At 39.3% G+C, this 11901-nt stretch overlaps 1 long non-coding RNA gene across 1 annotated transcript; it reads left to right on the top strand.

Moving 5' to 3' along the window:
* Positions 1-4737: 4737 nt before the first annotated feature.
* On the top strand, positions 4738-5412 carry LOC134911180 (uncharacterized). The gene is made up of 4 exons (XR_010176387.1): positions 4738-4755; positions 4848-4921; positions 5007-5061; positions 5301-5412. It is a non-coding gene; the product is annotated as an uncharacterized LOC134911180 (long non-coding RNA).
* The last annotated feature ends 6489 nt before the right edge of the window (positions 5413-11901 follow it).

Below are 11901 nucleotides of genomic sequence, written 5' to 3'. Positions count from 1 at the left end.
ATCCAATAACTAAGTTCCAAAAATACCAATATAGTACTCAAACTTACTTTTTACAGGAACAAGTGCAACCTCACTGAATACCAACTACAGAATGAGAGGCAATATAGGGGCATCCCTTTATAGCTCCCTTGATATTACATCACTTCCTGCTGGCTGATTAATTAATTTATTATTAGTTAGTAATGTGTTAAGACCTCATAGTACTATGTGGAATGCCATTCTTACTGGTTAACTAACATCAATTCTGCTTCCTGACATTATAAAAATAAGAGGGGACAAAATCTGAACGCTACATGCGTTCCACTCTCGCGTGCGTGTCAACGCACCGCACTTCCGGTTCCGGCGGAAGTACGCACCGCGTGTGTGTCACAGTCACGCACTTCCGGCGGAAGTACATCACATGCGAGTCACGATCGCTGTTTGCGTGCCATGGTCCCGTAGTTCGATGGAGATGTGTCAGCGGATGTTAAATTTTGTGGTTAGCTTTAGGGATTCTTTCTGTGATGAATAAAGATTAAACAAAAATTCTTTATAAGGTCTACTATTAAAGAGTTCTTTGGTCATTAAAGTCAAACTCTTTTTTCACAGTTAGAATTGTAACATTAATATTGAATTCTAAATAGTAATAAAGTGCTGTTATCTCATCAATTAAATAAAGGTATTAATATATACATATACACATTTATTCATGTAAATCATATATATATATATATATATATATATATCACTATGCAGGCATCCTGTATAATATATATATATATATATATATATAAATATAAATATGTATATATATATATATATATATATATATATACAGGTATACACATAGAAAAGAGGGGGTACCCAATTGCGCTAAGTGGGAATCCAAAGCAACACCTCTAGAAGAACCTTCTGTTAGCCAAGGTTCCAAAGTAATACCTATCAAACAGATCTGAGGGCATTAGTTATTTAGTCTGTTCCACTCTTAAACCATCCATAATACAATGATTATTTAGAAATGAATATTTCAAAACACATATAATAATAAAATCTTACGTTTGTTTATGTAAAATGTATTCGTAGTAGTATAAAAAATACACAATAAAACAGAGAAATGTTTTAGGATTTATCTGGTTTACTTTCAGGTTTTAGTGTGTTTCTTTATCGACATGGATTCAGAACATACTGTAGAAGAGAAACAACTGATAGAACCAACGCGTTTGGTCCCTTAGGGACTTCTTCAGGGGTACAGAATCTAGATGGTAGAATGGAACAGCTGAGTATTTGAACAGTAACAATTTCAGAATAGTATATATAGTTCCTTACAACAGTACAAACCAGATGCCCAATAAAAGCGAGGTAGGGGTAACTTGATGAAATGTATACAACACTAATTGGGCCAATTTTGATGAATATAAAACCAAATGAATAAAATAATATATTAATTTGGGCTTAGAGGTGGAGGTGGCTTGATAGATAGCAAGAGGAATTAAAGATACATACTAGACTATGTCTAGTGTGTTAAATCACAACATGACAAGACTCCATTATGTAGGGAAGTCCATTCACAAAAAGTAGCATCAAGACCAATAGTCTATATTTGACCTGTGTATAAATAAGTATGAATGGGAGGAATTAAAATGAATCCCTCTTGATATGACTCTAGTGTTTGATAAGATGGAGGGAGGTCATTCATACCGGTAAAATGTAAAAAAATATCTAGCACTTAACTTTTAGTAGATGGTACACAACCTTCTGCATGCAAATTAGTAGAGATGATGTGCCTAAAATAATGTGCCTAAAATAATAAAATGAACATACTTTCAGAATGGGGTCATCTGTAATTGATGCTAAGGTGAACAGCTTCCTTAATCATATGTAAAAATATACATTGTATGTGAACAAATTATGTAAACAGATCAAAATATTTATACATAGTAAATACATTGTACAGAAGTATCGCAATTTATAGTGGGTATAATCCACATCAATGCATAGTCAGTGGTATATGGACATTGGTATGGCACATATGACACACTGGGGCAGATGCATAAATAAATGATAAAGTGGTGATAAGTGCAAGGTGATAACTCACCAGCCAGTCAGCTCATTACTATCAATGTACATATTGGAGCTGATTGGCTGGTGCATTATCACCTTGCACTTATCACCGCTTTATCACTTTTTTATGCCTTCTCAAGGCATCTGCCCCATTATGCAAACAGAATAATCAAATATATGCAATGCAGTATATAAGCATTACAGGGTGACAGGTATATCAAACATCAATAGATGGTGCCATTGCAATAATTTATGTACAACATTAAAGAGGAAACATCCATACTAAATAAATACAAATCCGTACAGCAAATCCATACAGCTACAGCAACACTAGCATCCATATATGGGAACAGTGAAATAGGGCTTTAGTGATTCTTACAAAGGGTGGATGTGTTCCTCTCAGAGTTCAGTTAATCACTGTGATTGAACTCTGAAGACACAACAAACTTCCAGATGAGATAGCTAAAATCGAGTCTATAGTTACTAAATTTGAGGAAAGTTTATGGGCAGAAAATCCTTTACTTTAAACGTTTTATTGACTATATTTTTTTACTTTGGGATGGTACTGAATCAGAATTTATCGATATGGTGAACCAACTTAATTCCCTTGACAGTCCCATCAAGTTCACATATTCGGTTTCTGCAATGTCCATTAATTTTCTGGACGTCAATGTCACTAAGACTGGGAAACAGTTAAACACTACGATGTTCCGTAAAGCAACTGATCGTAATCTAACTCTACATGCAACGAGCCATCATCCTCCTGCCTTGAAAGAAGGCCTCCCTATCTTACAATTCCTTAGAGCAATCAGGATCAATTCGACCCCTGCCCTAAAGGATCAACAATGTGTCGAAATAACCTTTTAGAACGAGGTTATTCTAAAAAAGTATTGGCACAATGTTTAGAGAAAGCTAATAGTATTTTTCTTGGACAACTCCCTAAAAAAGTAAGTGAGAAGCGTATGATTTTTCCCACCCAGTATGATGGCACTTCAGATAGTATGAGGAAGGCATTACGAAAGCATTGGCCTATTGTGGCTTCTGATGGAAACCTCCCTTTTGCAGGAACTTTTGCACCGATGATGGCCTACCGGCGTGGGGCCAATTTAAAACAGCTGCTATTGAGGCCCACGAAGTTCCCTGACCAAAAAAAATCCAACTTCCAACTAATTCAAGCCAGACCAGGTAGCTTCTCCTGTGGAGGATGCACCACATGTCGATCCATGCTCACTGGCCCCTATTTTCACCAGCCACACACCGGGAAGAAAATATTTCTAAAACATCACCTCCATTGTAGACTAGATTATGTAATTTACATCTTGAAATGCCCGTGTGGGCTCTGTTATGTTGGATTGACCACCCATCAGTTTCGGGATCGAATGGCCAACCATCGGTCTTCAATCCTCACGGCCTTGCTCTCTGGCCATATGGACAAGCCTGTAGCGCATCATTTCGTGCCTGCTAGACATCAAGTGACGACACTGAAATGCAAGCTTATCGATTGGGTTCCACCACCTCTATTAGGTGGAGATAGAACCCAGATGCTTAAGCAGAAAGAAAGCTTCTGGATACATAAACTTGACACGGTAGCCCCAAGGGGCCTCAATGAGGCTAATCCCTTAAATGTATTCTTATAACTGTTAATGTCCAAATGTATCCTTATAATGAGTCTACAGTGTCCTTTTCAATAGGGCCCCTGGACTGTAGTTATATGGTGGTTATTTTTAGGGTACCTGTGCAACTCAATATATTACAGTTGTCATATTAAATGAATATCTGTACATACAGTTTTCTGTATAATGTCTAATATTATTCATGTGTTGTTTATCTGTTTTATTTTTATTTTTTTTGTTTTATTTTTTACGGTGCCACCCAGGTCCTTGGCAGAATTTCAGTGGGATCCACTGCTTTTTATCCCCCATCGTGATAGTTCATAGACAGATGTACTTTATTAATAGGTGTTACGCTTTTATGCCTTATTGAAAATAAATTATGAATATAATTAAATACAGCCTATGTACACTATGAGGGAATTTTTCGCTACTGGGTTTCACTGATATTTAACAATTGTCTCTAGTTGGATTTTTCGCTACTGGGTTTCACTGATATTTAACAATTGTCTCTAGTTGCCTTATTGGTATGCCTTTGTCCAATATAACTCACTCTAATATACTCTGTTGGTTTATTAGCATATTCCCCTCCCATCTATGCTTAGTAGATGGTGCTGTCACTTCCGGTCAGGTCGACTTGACTATTGACCGAATGTGGCTAGCTACAATGTTGCTGTTTTGGCTTTCACCCATGTGCTGGGATGTTTCTTGGCACCCGTTTTTTGAGTTTAGTTTTGTCTTTCTCACTTTATGAGAGCCCCTGCGGCTTGGCCGAGTGGCGTCCGCGGGACTTCAGGCCCGTGGAACGCATCCATTTCCGGTCGCTGGAACACGGAAGTGGCGTTGCCTGCGGCCGCAAATGCAGCCAATATTGTACTTTTGAGCTACATGTGATGATCTTGGCCCCTGAAATCAGTAGCGCTGGGTATATCTAATGGTTTGATATCTAAGTAACACTCTTTTTTCTTATGGGGTTAACGTTTAGCACACATATAGTTACATCTCAGGGTTAAGTGGCATTTCCTGTCCCATTGTGTTAAATAGCATGCAGCTGCTGATGTGCAGCATGCAGCTATCATCAGATACTGTACTAAACAGCAGAGTGGTGAGTGGACTGGCCGGTGTGGACACCAATGGTAGGAATATCTTATCTAGTTTGGATTATTTTATATATCTTGTTTGTGTTTTAAATTGCAGACCTTGCTGCTGAAAACTATATGGCCTTTGCTGATTGATCTGTAGCTGCCTAGTGTTACTTTTTAATTATCCAGGTATGACTTCTATATGGTATATTGTGTCCTATTATACACTGGTGAGGGTCAGTGTTTTAATAAGCTTTCCAATTTTCTTTTATAGTAGTCCTGTGTTCCAGGAGCTATCATTTGACTCATTGTGTCTAATATTGACCCAGGTAAATTTGTGAAGTTTACTCTAGAGTGAGGTGCTATGCTTGTCCTGTGGGAGTAGATTTGGAGTATGCTGATCTTTATCCTTGTTTCCATATAGAGTATGATTCTATTAATTAATTAACTTGATGTCACCATTTTCTGCTATAAGGGCCTGGGAGGCACTGGTGGTGGTGGTGTGGGTATGATCTGATACCTTTAGTCTGATTTTATACATATTGTATTTATCTTTTTGATCATGTAGATGCTCTGAATTGCCAGTCTTGATAAAGGTCCTATAATAGGACCGAAACGTCGAATGTTAAAGGCAACGTTATTGAACCTGATTAACCTGAATAAACTGATTGACACATCAAGATCTTCAAAGTGATTGATTTCTGCGAGAGTGCACCCACCACACGGGTGGTAGATGCGGTATGTATATATATATATATATATATATATATATATATATATATATATGCATAGAAGAAAGGAGGGCACCAATTTAAAAAAAACAGCTTAACAGGTAATTTATTTGTAGTAGAAATTCACAAGTTGGGTCGACATTTCGATCATCATCATGATCTTTCTCAAGACAGATTAATCACATCAAAGTGGAGAAAGGACCCCAGAGCAGCCTGAGTGACCTGGACACACACACAAACATTTATTCCCAGCTTCATTATCTAAGGCACTCCCCCTAGCAACATCACTTCCTGTCACGCCAAAGACAAGGAAGTGATGGAAATAAAGCTTTATACAGACACTTTTATTTTAGCCATTCAAGTCAATGTATAGTATACAACACGAATCATACTGTAGTTATAGATAAAAAGTGCCAGGCTTCACACTAGCCTCAAATGTTCATATACACATTGCCGCCGTTTCGGACGAAAGTACATGGCGCTCAATGGAGCGCATAGCAGAACCGGAAGTCACGGCTGTGGAACGCAATCAGGAAGTGATCGTATGTTACTTCCTGTTGCGGAGTCCCGTGTCTCATTTTGGCTAGTCCGTCCCATCGGCTGTCCCCATTAGTGCCTCTACATTGGTTCCTAGTCAGAACCCGGGACATCAAATGGAGTGCATATCATTTTATATAGAATTCATTATGACATACCAGGTATCATACTAATTTATGCAGGTCCAGGTCACTCGGCATAACAAACAAATATTAAAACATAACTTTTAATAAACCAAAAATAAAGTATATAGTAAACATGATAAAAAATATATCATGTTGGGGGTATAGGGGAACCAGGAAGAGACACAACACATCATTGGTCTAGCTCAACATGTTTACCCCACATACCCCAACACATATTTAAAAACAAAATATGTAGAAAAGAAAACAATACACTAGTAAATAGATAAACATTCTGATGTGCTTCCAAAAAAACTTTTTTTTGCTCACACATCTTTACGTGAGTTAAACCAAAAATATTCCATAAGGATTTCCTTCATTGAGTCCATAGGGTACTATAGTCCCCAAATCATAAATCCATGTTGCCTCACGTTGTTTAAGTAGTAACTCTCTATCTTCACCCTGATCAAAAACAGGAATATGATCTATCAGCATACATTTCAAGCTTGATACCGAGTGTCCATTTTGTAGAAAGTTTTTCGCAACTGGTTTATCTGTCTTCTCGGTTTCAAGTGCAGTGCGTATGGCATAGCGGTGGTTAGCCATCCAATCCATGAATCTCCATGTCATCATATCGACATAGTAGAGCCCACACGGGCATATGACAATATAGATCACATACTCAGAGGTACATGTTAGCTTGTGCTTGATCAAAATCTTCCTTCCATTCTGTGGATGCGGGAAGGATGGACCAGTCATCATTGAATGACACATTGTACAATCAACACAGCGAATACAGCCCAAATTCTTTGTTGTAAGCCAGGTGGTATTCTTATTCTGCAGTTGTAGCATCATTCACATAAGCAGCTTCTTGAGGTTAGGGCCTCTTCGGTATGAGTACATAGGTAAATCAGGATTAATGCTTTTGAGCTTTGGATCGGATATAATAATAGGCCAGTTTTTCTTCACCAATCTTTCAGCCACATGAGATGCCGTATAAAAGGTAGATGTGAAAATCAACCTAGTAGGATCAAATACACGAGATGTTGCAGTATCAGACCTGTTAAACCTGTTTCTAGCTTTTTTGAGGCATCTCTTAATACATTTAGGTGAGTATCCTCTAGTAATGAACCTCGCCTTCATTTCAATTATCTGCTTATCGGCCATTTCAGCAGATGAGTTATTACGCATAACTCTGAGAAATTGAGAGATAGGTAGGCTTTCTTTTAATGTAGTCGGGTGATAGCTCGTGGCATATAATAACGTGTTCCTATCAGTAATTTTCCGATAAAGGACAGAGTTCCAATGTTGCTGGTCCCGATAGATAGTGACATCAAGGAAAAGTCATAGTGTCATGGTCAATATTGTGTGTAAATCGAATAGGGCTATCTAAAGAGTTTAGATGTTGCACCATTGCACAGAACTTACTCTCGGTACCACTCCAAATCACATAAATATCATCAATAAAACGCCTATAATAGGCTATCTTATCACCGAACTCAGGTATAATATAACAATTTTCATAACGGTGCATGTATAAATTTGCATAGGAGGGTGCTAAATTAGAACCCATAGCGGTCCCCGTCTTTTGGACAAAGAAATCCTTACCATAGCAAAAATGGTTTTTACTTAACACCAAATTTGCTAGTTCTAATAAAAATTCAATTGGGGAACCGATATGGTGACCTTCCAAAAGAGCCAGTCTAACCGCCTCCAAACCCCTCAGATGGGGGATCACAGTATACAGCGAATTGACATCCAAAGATGCCAAAAGAACATTGTCCTCATTGGGGCCCAATTCATTAAGCTTCAAAAGGAAATCAGTAGTGTCCTTGCTATAACTCCACATTTGCTGTACCAGTGGCTGCAAAAAGCTATCAACGAATTTGGCTATAGGCTGTAAGACAGAGCCTCAAGCAGAAATTGTGGGGCGACCTGGTGGAGCCTCAAGAGTTTATGTATCTTGGGTAAACAATAGATTATTGGGCACACGGGGTGATCTACAGTCAAATAGGTAGCAATTTTTTCATCAATCCAGCCATATTGTATTGCCATCTGGACAGTGGCAGCAACAACTTTTTTTTTCTCAAATATTGCCTTTTTTGCCTACTTGGTATAGGTCGCCACATCAGATAACTGGCGACAGACTTCAGCATTATATGCCTGCCAGTCCTGAACTACAATAGCTCCCCCCTTATCAGCCTGGCGAATGACCAGTTGACCATTACCCATCAAAACTATTAAGGCCTTCCTATGAATACTGGTGAGGTTATCATACACAAAATTATTTTCATGCCTCAGCATCTCATGTTCTGTAATTCTTAAAAATGTCCTAATACTGGCATTAGTGGATTGGGGTTCAAACATACTTGGTTTAGCCAGATGCCTAGTAATTTGGATATTAGGGGGATTATCTGAAGAATATGAAAATAACTCTCTGAGTCTGAGTTTGCATCCAAACTAATATTGGTCAAAAGACCAATCAAAGTCATTATGTCTGACCATGGGTACAAATGAAAGGCCCAAGGCCAGCACCTCATGTTCAGCTACAGTCAATGGAGTTTTAGACAGATTAAATACTACCTCTAAGTTTTCCTTCCCTTGTTTCTTTTTGTGCTGCCCCCCCCCCCTTCCTCGTGGCGTGCCGGTAGAGCGACGCCATTGGGGGTTTGCTGTATTGCGTGTAACCTGACCTAAAAAAGGGTCCCTGGGGGGTCTAGCATCAGTAAAATCACTATCAGAATTAGAGGGAGAGGAACTATCAAGGTTTTACATTGGTCTAGATTGGAGACCTTGTACATTTCTACGATGAAAATTAGATTTAGTTCCACCCTTAAGCCATCTATACACTTGGTGATTAATCAAGATTCACTACCTCAAGTTTCTTACATTTGAATGCAATAAGATCTCGCTGGTACTGAGTCACCTGATCTTTCAATTTATCGATCCAGTTCTCTGTTTTCTCACGTGTCAATGTGGGGAGAAAAGCAAATTAAATTCTGAGATCTCATGCCGGACTTTACCAAGCTCCACCCCCACCTCCTCTATCACCAGTAAAATAAGATCAAGTGAACATTTGTTTAATACTCCACACCACCGGGTACAAAAAGTTAAATTATTTCTCCCGATGGTGGGAGTATTATTCACGCGAAAACCGTGTGGAATTTTTTTATTATGAAAGTAGTCAGATAAAAACTAATCTAAGAATTTTATGATAGAGGTCAACAGGTGTTTCATCAGGGAGTTTATTAAACTCCAATACATCAAACAAAACTTTATCTGCATCATCTTCAGTAACTGAAACTAAAGTGCTTTGTGCTATATTCAAAGTAGCTTCAGCCAATACATTGACCTTAGTCTGAGACATATTGCAAGACCCAGTAGTATATTAACGAATAATCACATATATCAACACCTCAAAACATCAAGATATTAGACCGAGAGTGAGCTCTACACAAAAACAACCATAAAGGAAACACGGCAGAGAAAATCGAAAAAAAATAAATTGTCCAATAAGGACTGAAAAATATTTGTTTGGAGATCCAGGGAAATTAGCCACAATATATTTAAAACCATCCAGAAAAACTTAATAGAAAAAATATATGATTTTTGGTGCTGGATAAAGGAGTCATCCCACTCTACTGTTGATATATCCAAAAATACATGTAGTGTATCCGCACTCAATAATTACAGAGTCACATCCAGGTGGTGCTCCATTCCAAGGAGGTAAATCCATCAATATGCATAGAAGAAAGGAGGGCACTCACCAATTTTTAAAAAACAGCTTAGCAGGTCATTTATTTATAGTAGAAATTCACAAGTGATTTCGACGTTTCGATCATCATCACGATCTTTTTCAAGACAGAGTCATCACATCAAAGTGGAGAAAGGACCCCAGAGCAGCCTGAGTGACCTGGACACACACACAAACATTTATACCCAGCTTCATTATCTAAGGCACTCCCCCTAGCAACATAACTTCCTGTCACGCCAAAGACGGCAGCTGTGTAGTGGGAGCGCAACCACAGATCGGATCGGTATGAGAGATCTGATATGTGGCAGGTGGCTGGAGGCCCTTTTAGAATGAGGGGCCCGGGGTACTTACCCCTGGGCCCCAACCCCTTAATCCAGCTCTGCACATCTCCCTGACGCATCTTTCTCGTCCATCTGGTAAGTTTATGAATGTGCCCCTGAGTGTCCCACAAGTGTGGGAGCCCTACAGTGACTTCATTCCACTATATCACCAATTCATTACACATATTACATAAATCCCACTGCCACCACTTTTGCAGCCACGAAAAGTGTGTGGACTACTGTACCTGATTCCCCACAAAACCCAGCAAACCCTACAGACAGTCCTGGTTGCAACTGGAGATTTCTTACAACCTGTACCTGATGTTAACCCTGTGTTGACTTGTTCCTGTTTCTGACTGGTTAATATTATAAGCCTTCATTTGGCTAAGTCATCTGCTGTGTGGACTAACCTCAATTGCACACCGATGCCACCTACCACCATAGTAAAAAGCCAATACTGTAGTTTAAATGTGTAATTATTTTGATAGAAAGATCATGACCCAAGGAAACGTTATACCAAAAGGGCAAATGAGATATCACTCTATCATCATTTACATGGCCAATCACAAACATTTGTATTAGAATAATGTATATTATCAAATACAAATATTGTCAATGATAACAGCAAATTCACTAATTTGAATATGGTTGAAGAAATGAAAATATCTCTTTTAATTAGTAGCTCCACATATTTAGCCTCTCCAAATACAGTACTCAGTCTTCATTACAAGGATGTCAGTTGTATCTTTAAAATACCATAACCAGTTAATTAATGTTTAGCATACTAGGCATTTCTAGATATCCTAGTCACAGGGATGTTTATCTTCATTTGTATCCTAATACAGTGCTTTACAGATGCAGTATTACATTTACTTCAACTACTGTAATTCCTGTGTGATAGAACTAGAGATGAGCGGGTTCGGTTCCCTGAGAGTCAAACCCTCCTGCACTTCACTACCCGAGCCCAGATCCGAGCCCGGCTCGGGTTTTCCCGCCTGACACAGAAACCAGAACGAGGCAAAACGTCAACATCCCGTTGTCGGATTCTTGCGGGTTTTGTATTCCATATAAGGAGCCGAGCGTCGTTGATATATTCACTCCGGAATTGAAGAGTGTAGCGAGAGGACATGTCTCCGTACTCAGTGTCTGTGTGGGAGGGAAAGTGGGGTGGTGATTCCAGTGCTGTCTTGTGCTGCTCTGTCCAGTGTAGTGTCTCATGCTGCATCAGTCCAGTTACAGTGGTGGTGTCCTCTGCTGCCATATGTCCAGTGCTGCTGTTTCAGTCCAGTCCAGTGGTGTTGTGTTGTGCTGCATCAGTCCAGTGGTAGTGTCTTGTGCTGCATCGGTCCAGTCACAGTGGTGGTGTCCTCTGCTGCCATATGTTCAGTGTAGCTGTATAAGTCCAGTGCAGTGGTTCTGTGTTGTCCTGCGTCAGTACAGTGGTAGTGTCTTGTGCTGCATCATTCCAGTCACTGTGGTGGTGTCCTCTGCTGCTATATGTCCATTGCTGCTGTATAAGTCCAGTGCAACAGTCCAGTAGTAGTGTCTTGTGCTGTATCAGTCCAGTCACAGTGGTGGTGTCCTCTGCTGCCATATGTCCAGTGCTGCTGTATAAGTCCAGTCCAGTGGTTATGTGTTGTGCTGCATCAGTCCAGTGGAGGTGTCTTGTGCTGCATCAATCCAGTCACAGTGGTGGTGTCCTCTG

The sequence above is a fragment of the Pseudophryne corroboree genome, chromosome 4 (assembly GCF_028390025.1).
Source record: "Pseudophryne corroboree isolate aPseCor3 chromosome 4, aPseCor3.hap2, whole genome shotgun sequence".
Classification (NCBI taxonomy): domain Eukaryota; kingdom Metazoa; phylum Chordata; class Amphibia; order Anura; family Myobatrachidae; genus Pseudophryne; species Pseudophryne corroboree.
Note: the sequence above shows the minus strand (reverse complement) of the source record. Positions and strands in the feature narration are given on the sequence as shown.